Consider the following 12060-nt stretch of genomic DNA (forward strand, 5'->3'; position numbering starts at 1 on the left):
GATTAATGACTGACATGTAATGATAGTGGAGAGTGTCGCTGGAAGGAAAGATGACGAGGAAAACCGGAGTGCCCGGAGAAAAACCTGTCCGCCTCCGCTTTATCCAGCACAAATCTCACATGGAGTGACCGGGATTTAAAGCACGGAACCCAGTGGTGATAGTTTGGCGTGCTGCCGCCTGAGCCGCAGAGGCTCCACGCTTCAATACCATAGGTCAATATTGGTCTGAAGTAGCTGTTAAACATCATCAGTTTGGCCGGTTTTGGAATCATGTCGTCCCATAAGTGTTCTTACTTGTTGGTAGAATTCTGATCCCTTTTTCACTCTGTAATTTCCTTTCTGACCTGATTATAACTGGAGGTTACACTTCCAAAGTAAGAAAAACTATCCACACATTCTAGCTGGTGAACTTGCAGGACGCCCATCTCTGTTGACTGCCAGACTACTGTCTTGGTCTTGCTGATGTTGAGGTTACATTCCTGGAACTGGGATTTCCATACGTTGAGTCTGATCTGTCCTTCCTCTTCTGTTTCACCCCAAATCGTGATATCATCAGCGAAGGCCACTGCATTCAGTTCACCCAAGTTTTCCTTGACATTCTTCATAACAGTGAACAGTAGTAGGGACAATACACTCCCTTGCTGAAATCCACTCTTGGTCTCAAACCATGATAATCAACCTTCCCCAATTCGTACACAGCTAGTACAGTCTTACATCATCTGAATTTTCCTTACCAGTTCTTTAGGCACATTTCTTTTTCTTAGGCACTATCATAGGCCTTTTCTATATCCAGAAACAAAATGACCAGGTTCTTGCCCTTCTCCCAATACTTTTTCATCAGCATGCGGGTGCTAAAAATTGGATCCATTGTTGATCTCTCCTCCTCTAACTGTTGTTCAGTGATGGTTTTCAATCTCCTTTCTATGATCCTTAGAATTCTTACCCGTAAGACAGCGGGGTTATTCCTCTATAGTTTGTGAGTTTTCGTCAGCTGTCTTTCTTAAACAGGAATTATAACGCCTTTGTTCAAATCTGCAGGTATTTTGTCTGTTCGTACGGCATTTAGTACTCTGTGCAGCCAGTGCATGCCCTGGATGCTTGCTGCTTTTATCATGTCCGCATTCGGTTCATCTGCACCTAAATATTTTCTTTTAGGCATAGATTTTAAGGCTGCCTCAGTTTTTGTCCAGATGCTGGGAGGTTCCTCATTGTAGCCTTGGATTTCCGGTTGTGTATTTTGTTCTTGAACTTGTCTATTCAGTAGGTGGTCAACCTGGCCGAAATAAGACTAATTGTGTTCACGGGTCACGGCTGTCTGCGGCTTGGTCATTCCAGCTCTGGAACTTTGGACTGTTAGATTGGCAGCGTAGTACTGTTCGTTAAAAGTGAGAAAATATGTGGTTTTTCATTTGATCAATTATTTTAAATGAAAGCATTGCTTTTAATTGCACCATTCGTACTGATGTCATTGTAATGATCTATGTTCATTTCAGTTGGGAAAACTATTAAGACAGTCTTTCTGAGGATTTAAAAAGGCAGGTGGAGAGTGAGTGTCTACCATTATAATGAAAACTCCCCAACCTGATTGTGACTGGTGATAGGCAAGGGGACCTGCCATTACCGTGAAAATTCCCTAACCCAGTCTTCATATGAGAAAAGACGTTTGGTGACTTCCTTGTCGCGTTTCTAGGGTAACGTTAAGAGCTATGCAATTTAATACAATCTTGCTCACAACATGTACACTACCTAACCTAGAATTCTGTATACAATGTAGAATTCCGTAGCGAAGCATGGGTACATCAGCTAGCATAAATATAAATTCATCTCACCTCATTCCCAACGGCATGTCAAGAAATGGAACTAAAGGGTAGTAAAAAAATAAAAAACCATAGTTGACACAGGAGGTGAATATTGTCAGGTTAAGTACCAATGGACCTATACCATGAAGAATGTCATGGCTCTCACATGGTCCTTCGCGTTCTGAAGGTGAAAGTGCTGTTAGGAGAGGAAGAAAGTAGTGTAAACAGTTTTGCTAATGATTCTGATGGTGCGCAAAGTGGCATAAATTATGCCCAAAAAGAATATTTGCCCCTTGAAGACATGGAATGTGTAGTTATAATATCTCCTGATAGTAACATTCTGAGGGTGTTATGTGATGTGACTTGCAAACTATGAATGCCAAGCAGAAAATTTCTTTTACTGGACAATATCAGGGTACTGATCAGGTATTTGCTAGCATTTTAGATTTGTTTTTACTCTTTTTTTTGGTGGGGAAGTTATAGATATCATAGTAGAGGAGATGAACACATATACGAAGGTGGTTTGAAAAATCCGTGCAAAGTACAAGAGATGGCATCACCAGCGTGTATCGAGGTCATGTTAAGTAGCATCTCTTGAGTTAACGTACACCAAGTTTCAGCCATATTGGTCTATTTCTTTGTGGTTGGCATTTGTGTGAATCAAGGAAGTCGAGTGATTTTCAAGAAATGAACGAAAAAGAATTTCGTGTAGTGATTAAGCATTACTTTATGAAAGGCAAAACGCCTCAGGAGACTAAAGAGAAGTTTGATAAACATTATGGTGACTCTGCACCTTTAATTAGAACAGTTTATAAGTGGTTTCAAAATTTTCGGACTGCCCATATGGGCACAAGTGACGCTGAACGTTCTGGATGGCCTGTGGAGGTTACGAATCCAGAAATCATTGATCAAATCCATGATATGGTGATGGATGACAGGAGAGTTAACATGCATGAGATTGCTAGTGCTGTGGGAATCTCGACTGAACGGGTACATAATATTTTGCATAAACATTTGGACATGAGAAAGCTATCCGCAAGATGGGTGCCGCGATTGCTCACGTTTGACCAAAAACAGAATCGTGTGAAGTGTTGCAAGGATGGTTTGCAGCTGTTCCAGAAGAATCCGGAGGACTTTAAGCGTCGCTTCGTCACTGTGGATGAAACATGGATACATTACTATACTCCTGAGACTAAACAACAATCTAAACAATGGGTTACCAAGGGGGAATCTGCACCAAAAACGGCGAAGACCGTTCCTTCGGTCGGAAAGGTTATGGCGACTGTCTTTTGGGATTCGCAAGGGATAATCCTCATAGACTATCTGGAAAAGGATAAAACTATTATAGGTGAATATTATTCATCGTTATTGGACCGTTTGAAAACCGAGCTGCAAGAAAAACGCCCGCGATTGGCCCACAAGATAGTCCTTTTCCATCACGACAACGCACCAGCATACACCTCAGCAGTTGTGGTCGCAAAATTAATGGAAATAGGATTCCAACTCGTTTCACATCCCTCCTATTCTCCAGACTTGGCTCCCTCGGACTACTATTTGTTCCCCAATTTGAAGAAATGGCTGGCGGGACAAAGATTTTATTCAAACGAGGAGGTGATTGCAAACACTAATGGGTATTTTGCAGACTTCGACAAATCCTATTATTCGGGAGGGATCAACAAACTAGTACATCATTGGACAAAGTGTATAATCCTAAAAGGAGAGTATGTCAAAAAATAAAAAAGGTTTACCCCAAACACTTACATAGTTTTTATTTTTGCACGGACTTTTCAAAAGCCCCTCGTACTGAGCAATGCTTACGAGTGAGTGTGTGGAAGACAAGGTCGCATGCTAGGAACCGAGAGAATGTGACAGTCAACAACATTCATGTGTTGGTTGATCTTGATATGCTGATGAGTAAAGTGCAGAAGCACACACTAAAATATCATTTTGGTAAGGATTCATTTCTGGGGTCATCACTCTTTCTACAAACTATGAACCTTGAAGTCATAATACAATTACTGTTTTTGGTTGAGAATAGAACAGCTGGCAATTATACAGGACCTCGAAAATTATTCGAAATTCAAAACATTCTCTTAATAATGAACAAAATTTAATTTTGCCTACCTTCCATCACAGTCTATGAACCTTTGGACTTGTCGAAAGGTCGGTTAGGCCTAATGAATATAAATGGGATGAAAAGTCAAGTTTTAATTTTCACCAAGAGGAAAAGTCCTCTCATTGTGTTGATGGTGAACACTCTAAGTACCTACGTGTTAATGATCTTCATTGGGGAAATCATATTAACGAGGTTGTTAAAGGTTACAGATCTCTTCTCGTGGTTATGAGAGTACTTACAGGTTGTAGTAGGGATGTAGTGTATGGGACACTCACCACGATTACTTGATATGAAAAGTGGAAAAAATTCAAAGGAAAGCAACTCGGTTGTTCTGGGTGATTTATGACAAAAGAGTAGTGTTACTAAAATGTTGCAAACTTTGGGGTGGGAAGACTTGGGAGTAAGGAGAAGAAATGCTATACTATGAGGTATGTGTCAGCGGAGAGTTGGCGTGGAATGACTTGACAAATAAGCTTGTGTGGAACTTCACAATAGAAGATAAAGTTGGAAATCAAAGGGACAAACTGGGCCAAATACTGTTTTCATTTATAGGATGAGGACTGAGGGATTGGAATAATTTATCAAGGGCAATGTTCAATAAATTTCAAAGTTCTTCGAAAATGTTTAAGAAAAAGCCTAGGTAAACCTTTTTTTTTTTTTTACAATTGGCTCTACATCGCGCCAACACAGATAGGGCTTAAGGTGACGCTGGGATACGAAAGGGCCAGGAGGGGGAAGGCAGCAGCCGTGGCCATAATGAAGATACAGTCCCAGCATTTGCCTGGTGTGAAAATGGGAAACCGCCGGGTTGAGTGGCTCAGACGGTTAAGGCGCTGGCCTTCTAACCCCAACTTGGCAGGTTCGATCCTGGCTCAGTCCGGTGGTATTTGAAGGTGCTCAAATACGACAGCCCCGTGTCGGTAGATTTACTGGCACGTAAAAGAACTCCTGCGGGACTAAATTCCGGCACCTCGGCGTCTCCGAAGACCTTAAAAAGTAGTTAGTGGGACGTAAAACAAATAACATTATTATTATTATTATTATTAAAATGGGAAACCATGGAATACCATCTTCAGGGCTGCCGACTGTGGGGTTCAAACCCATTATTTCATGTTGTGATCGTCATGATTAATAATGTTTCTTAATTATTGAGATGAAACATTTCAAATGGGTTATTTCATTTAAAATAAATTGCCATATTTTTGTAATGTCATAATTAGGGCTCGGATATTTAAGACCTAAATATAGCCCAAATAAGCAAGCAAATATGACCCCAAAAGTGACTAAAAATTATGTTAAAATTACAGAATATGGCCTAAAAATGATTAATCTAAATATGGCCATTTTAAAATAAGTTATAAATCAAAAAGCAATTCCTCTGATATATATTTAAATAAATTCTTCATTCTAGCATTCACATCAATTTTCTGAATATAAATACAGCCAAAGCTGGTTAGGGCATTTTTGTGGGGATGGAAGAAAAAGTCATAAACAGGGAACGTGCTAAAAAAAATAAACAATTTCGCTGTTAAATTTAATTTTAGTTTTGAATGTAAAAGTAATTACTATAAAAACAAACAAACAAGTGTTTACAATTATATCTTTATTTATTTCGTTAATTATAGTACATGTTAAGAACACCAACATAGTAAAACTTCAAGTAAAAATGTTCTTAAAAACGTAAAAACTATACACGTCGCTTACAATTATGTTCAAAGTTGTCGTTGGAAAGTCAAACATCTGGGTGATATGCATACATTTCATGTGTGGTGTAGCATCAACTTTCTCAATAAACTTAAACTTTCCATCATCTATAACCTGCCTGGCTTTCTTCTTCTCCATAAGTTAATGTTCTGCAAACCACTATGCGTAAGTACAGAATGCCTATTTTATGTATGTTGTTACGCAATTTGTTTACGAACGTAAAAGTAAGCACCAACATGTCAGCTGTATACGTATGTACAGTAGGCCTAATTTACATACGTAAGTTACTCAGGCTTCTTTCAGACGGCGCTGGAGTAAAACGCGCCCGTGTCTATGCACGGATGCACCCGCTTCTGCTGACTCTTACATACACAACGGGTTGAGTGGTGCAAAACTCCCCACACCTTCCGGCGGATCATTTTCAGCACTCTTTTCAGTGTGCTAATAAATATGGACCATCATAGTCTTAGTTTACACTTATGAAAATACAAAAGACAGTTCACGCATGCTGTGTCCATCATATTTCGTTGGAGAAGAAGATGGATACAATTTTGAAGATACTCTCTCAATAACAGGTCTAAATGTTATCACGCTTTCCCAAACAGGGGACAACTGGTATTTCCGACATTACAGTTAAGTTCTCTGTCTATTTCGCGTTCCATAACGACCGTTGTACATCACACAGGAAAAGAAAAAAAGCACACGAATAATTTTAAAATTGAAAATAGAGTACTTATTCCTTGTGTCGAAAGGGTGAGAGCGGCCCTACTTTTGTCGTCTAAATCCATTTCTACTTTCTTACAGGTACACTATCGGGTTCTGTACTGATGTCGGGAGCATGGTCGATCCTTTGTGTATGACGACATGCATAAAAACTGTGCAATAACAAGTACCTGTCAACGTGGGACGGCGACTCACCATGGGCTGCCCGCGCGCTGTTACTCTCCGCCTCCGCATCATCTGAAAGATTCTATTTGTATAATCAGTTCTTAGTTTAGGCCCAGGCAGACCGGCGGCTAAGCATGGAAGCGGGTGGAACCCGCGCCGCCTAAAGGAGGCCTCACGAATGTAACACGACAGGCGCCAAGATATTAAGACTGGCTTGGGACAGGCGACCCCTGCAGCTATAGGCCGATATGCAACCGGGCTCCGGGGCCGTGAAATTAAGTTCTCTACCAAACCCTTACCCAGGCCAGTTGTTGCTGGCTTGTCATGCGCGCAACGTGGCCAGGAACGGTAATTTAAATTGCTTATGGTGGGAGTTACGAATGTACTAAAGAGTGTTGTAAATGTGCTATCCAGGTTGCTTTAGCATGTATTTAATAGGACACGTCTTGCGACTTTGGAATAATGGCGTAATAACCAAGGAAACGCACTTGTGGGGGACATCTTAATCAGTTTCGACTGTGTATATTTAGCAGTTATTCACAGGCTATAGTCCTTGATTCACTTTTCAAACCACGAACCTGCTACACAGGCTTAGCAGGGGAAGAGGTGATACTCCCACGTGGCGCGTCCCAGTTGGCGGATAGAGGGGTCCTAACCGGCTTGCCGCGGACTTGAGGGAAATAAAATACCTCTCGCGGACCAAACACACACCCCCTGTGGGTGGGGGAGGCAGACGAATAATACACCCACAGTATACCCTGCCTGTCGTCAGAGGCGACTAAAAGGGGCGACCAAGGGATGATTGTATTAGAACCATGAAACTACTTGTGATTTGTACCACCACGCGGAGAACACCAAGGGTCGCTTTTACTTGTGCGTAGTACGACTATATTAGGTACGAAATAGGTTTGTGATTAGTTGCACACAGGAGCACCGTGCGGTCGGCTTTCGCAGTACCTGTGATTAGTACCACCATATGAGCGCCATGGGATGATAGCTAACATGGTTCTGCCTTGCCTATGATTAGTACCCACTATATGAGGAACACCACGGGATAGTGGAAGGTCCCTGTGGTTAGTACTCTTATGTAATGACACCATAGGTTTGCGTTGCCTGTAAATGGGGCTGCAAAGTGAGAAAAACATAGGTCTGTATTGTATGTCGAATTTCATAACCTATGAGTAGTACAATAATGTGTGGAATACCGCAAGTCTTTGCTACTTTTGATTAGTACCACAACAGGACAAACACCATGTTTCTACTTTCCTAGCGATCAGTACCGTTATGAGGGGCCGATAACTTCGGTTTTGGACCCCCTTTAGACTGCAAGCATTATTCAGTGTTATGCTATAGCAGCAGTCCCTTGGTCAGTAATCCTATTCTTTTACATCAGTTTGTGTGAATGTAAAGCATTGCGGGTCGCATCCACTGATTGTTTTAAATTCATGTCCATCCATTCACGCTTTGTATTCTGGTCAGTGGAGAATTTTAGACTTTTAATTTGTCATTTCATTTCATCTCATTTCGTACCATTAGGCGCCGATGACCTCGATGTTAGGCCCTTTAAACAACAATCATCATCATCATCATCACTTTTCAAACATTTTTGAATACATACCTATAAAGAACTAAGTTCGTAAGATTATCAAATTGCACAACATTTTAAAAGTCAAAACATGTTTGCACCCTGCACTGGTGGTTTGAAATATGAGAAAAACTAGAAATCAATCTATTTAAAAAAATATTTTGCAACGTTTAAGGCATTTGAGCAACATTAATGAAATCTGGGCTTAAAGTTTAAATTGAGCACCACAAAACAAATTAAGTAGATGTCTTTTAATACCTTATGGAAGGGTAGCTCGGCATATAGTGAAAACTCTCGTACCTTTTCCATTCTTCTCTGCGGGTGGAATTTAAGTGTATGGCGAGATTCATCTTTACAGCATCAGGCGCGAAAGACCTCCAATTATCGCTTAACACATTCTTGTAAAAAGGAAACCTCCTTTCTACGTCACAAGACATTATAGTTCATATTTAAATAATGTAAAATTACTGCTATCTCCTCTAAGAACATCATTTATCTTGCACACATAGCGAAAACCGCCATTTCGATTAAGTACATTTTGAAGTTTCAGTTTTAAACTGTCGCCAACTATTCCATGTGATTGTTGTACTGAAAGTTCAACACTTCTCACAATTTCAATACCTGCATGAGTTTGTAAGCTAGCAGCTTCTAAATAAGCAATTGCACTCTATATAATTCCAAAGTTTGACTCCTGCGCAATCTTCGTAGAAGAGGCAGAGTATTCTACTTGTATTAACTGCACGTGATACCTAGAAGCAGTTTTGTGAATACTGATTTGCATTCAGTAAGTTGAAGATGACTTTGCTCAGCAGCAGCTGTCGTCAAACCACCGAAATATGACATTTATGCGAAAACAGCTCAAAATATGACCTAATGACAGAAAAGGCTTAAATGAGCATTTATATGACAAATAAAAATCACTTAATTGTGACGATAATCGCCTGATTTGCACCAAAATCCAATCAAGCAAGAAAACGGAGACAAGGAAAACAATATGACTTTTCCTAAATTTGCAATCCCTAGTCATAATATTATATTTTGATCAGTTTCCAAATGGGCTAACATTTTTCGGCAGTGAGTGTAGTAGGACATTTCAGTCATTTGTGTTTTATGTAAGCTTTTCTACCTGAACGAGGCCAAACTGTTACGGGCCGATAAATTGTTTCATATACACAAGTTCTGAGAAAACTGTTCGGTAACATTCTTTGAATAATGGAAAGAATTATATGATTAATGTTGATAATTCCAAGGAATTGTTCATTTGATATCCCTTGGAAAGGAGGCCTTATTTACTTAGCAGTTCTACGGTTCCATTAACCTTCAATGTGTTCCTGGATTAAGGGGAAGGAGTGAAGTAGGAGGGATTGCTTTCTATGAAGTAATACAATCATTGGTAATTAATTTTTGTTTGTAAATATGTTAATTAGTTCATTTTAAGGATATTGGTGTGTTGAGGAATTACATTTAAATTACTACTTGGATTATTTCTAATAGAATGTGAATGTTTTCATAAATGTTTATTAAAATATCTGGTATTTTTTTAATAGTGCTTTCCATGTATTTTCATTAATGCCATTTTGTGGATACAGCAGAAAATTTATTGCTGTCAGAAAAATTTACATACTTTGATCGGACTGAAACAGTCGAAGATAATTTAATGTACAGATACTGTATTTGAGTTCTACTCAGAGAAATATTTATCTTGTTGAAAGACAGTTACTTCAAAAACAAATTAAAACGCATTTGAACATGATGCTTTAAAAAGTAAATACTGAACAGAACTCGGTCTACTCTGCTCTCCTTCACTCACTGTTTGAGCTCACACTGAACTGAACTCCAGAGGTTGCTCCTGCCTTACATACACCTGGGCCAATGATTGAGATACGTCTGTCACTTGAACCATACAGAAATCTCCAGATATGAAAAGTTCTTAGCCTGCGGCCAAGTCGTTTCTGCATCCCTCGAGGCCCCAGCGATGTACGGCACTTTGGAGCTGGGTCTCACCAATGAGCACTGGCCATCTCCCAGGAGGCTCCGGTCCGGTGCTGTCGCACGCTGGCTCCACCCCATCAGAGATTACATGCATCCTTTTAAGGGCCACACGCGCTACATTATCTATTGGCAAACAAGTTCATTAACGTTTGTAAAAAATTTCCTTGTCTCTGTACAGTTTTGCAACTGTGATAATTTCACTGCATTAAAGAAAGTAAACTCGTGTGATCGTCCCAAGGTGGTGCAGCCCTTTTAAAGCACACCCCCAATGGAGGTGAGCTGCGTGTACTGTTCTAACCACCAGCCATTCTTGAATCTCTGGAATTGAACCCGGGCCTCTGACGACGGCAGCTAATAGTGATAACCGTTACACTATGAAAGCGGACTTTGCAGCATTAATTAGTATTGTATTTATTATTGTAATTGTTATTGTATTAGTATTTAATTTTTTTGTAGATATGGAAAAATGCCAAACATGCTCGGAGTTTTTCATTTTGTGTCCATGAACCTAGAATATACATAGGAAGGGAAAAAAAAACAGAAACTGAAACTGATTTCTAGACTCTGGTGCTACCCACCGAGCCACGCGCTCACTTGGCACTTTGTACAACAGCTAGTATAAACTAATCATTAACAAACGACGGGACGATTGCTCAGCATGTATCTTTGTCACCCTCTCAAGTTGCTCCCGAGATTCGGAGACGAGGGTGAACATGCAGATGTCGCAACTTACTTGCTTTCTGGCCCTTCACACTATCATCCTTTTTGCCCTTTGCTGCTCTTATTTAATTTCTTCCTTCTGGTTATCAGGTTAATTTACAGACAGATGTAATTGTTGCCAGGATGACTTTGTTAGGGTTATTTATTGGCATTTCCACTTGACCAGTAAATGATACAGGACAAAAGTGATATTTTAAATAAATGTCATGAGGAATTTTCCTTTAAAACCAACATTAAAGAAATACATTGTGTTTTGTGTTTCAGGTGGCACTCCTACCCTCCCTTCATGAAAATCCACCAATCCATTCTCCTGTGATTCTGCAACATATGTCCTGTTCGGTATGAAAACTTGGAAAAACCAAACCCCAACAGCTCCAAAGGGTCATGCCTTACCAAGCGACTGCTGCTCAGCTCGAAGGTCTGCAGAACTATGAGGTGTCATGTGGTCAGCACAACGAATCCTCTCGGCCATTTTCTTGGCTATCGAGACTGGGTGACCATCTCGCCGTCAGATAGCTCCTAAACTGTAATCACATAGGCTGCGTGGACCTCGAACCAACCCTCAGTCCGGGTAAAAATCTCTGACCTGGGATGTACGGGTAAGAGACAGACACGGTTAAAAGAACAGCACAGAGCCAGTACTGTGAAAACCAAATACCAGTTAATATTAAAAAATAACAGAAGGGACTGCTGGAATCTCTCAAAGCCAATTTTCTCTCGAGTGCCTGATGATCTGGCAGAATGGCCATGGGACATTTATATTCAAGGGGTCACCTTCAAGTGCTTTGACATATCTACTTGAAGGTTCTCTTGGAAGTAAAAGTCTTCGTCCACTCGTAAAAAGCCATCCAGTAAGACACTATTCTTTCATCATGGCTTCTGTGATCGTGACATATATTCCACAAATTAAAACTAAATGGAATTAATTTGGCCACCTGTGTAATGGAAATACTTGTGTAATAATCATATCAAATGCAATAAATAATACACTTTTGCATAATGAACTGAAACTTCATCAATTATAATCAACAAACATATGCATCACAATATGTTCAGAGCTGTTTATCAAGTTGTATGTTCTTCAGTCTACATTGGAGTCAAATGTGGCCTTTTGCTTCACCCGACTTGCTCACATGAGACATAATTGTCATTATTTTGTCAGTTGTTAAGCCAGAACCTCACATTGTAGATTATTTTATCAGTCTGTGTAGCGAGGATGGAAGAGCGCAGGCTCTTTGAATCCATGTTGGCGGTTT

General features: G+C 40.1%; 1 protein-coding gene across 2 annotated transcripts in view; it reads left to right on the forward strand.

Moving 5' to 3' along the window:
* LOC136879065 (UV-stimulated scaffold protein A) overlaps window positions 1-11808 on the forward strand; it is a 334211-nt gene extending 322403 nt beyond the window's left edge. For both annotated transcript variants that reach the window (XM_067152813.2, XM_067152815.2), the window contains one exon: window positions 11069-11808. The gene's annotated coding sequence lies outside the window, so the exon portion shown is untranslated. The remainder of the gene's footprint in view (window positions 1-11068) is intronic.
* Window positions 11809-12060: the final 252 nt, after the last annotated feature.

Source organism: Anabrus simplex, chromosome 8 (assembly GCF_040414725.1).
Source record: "Anabrus simplex isolate iqAnaSimp1 chromosome 8, ASM4041472v1, whole genome shotgun sequence".
In the NCBI taxonomy this organism is placed as follows: domain Eukaryota; kingdom Metazoa; phylum Arthropoda; class Insecta; order Orthoptera; family Tettigoniidae; genus Anabrus; species Anabrus simplex.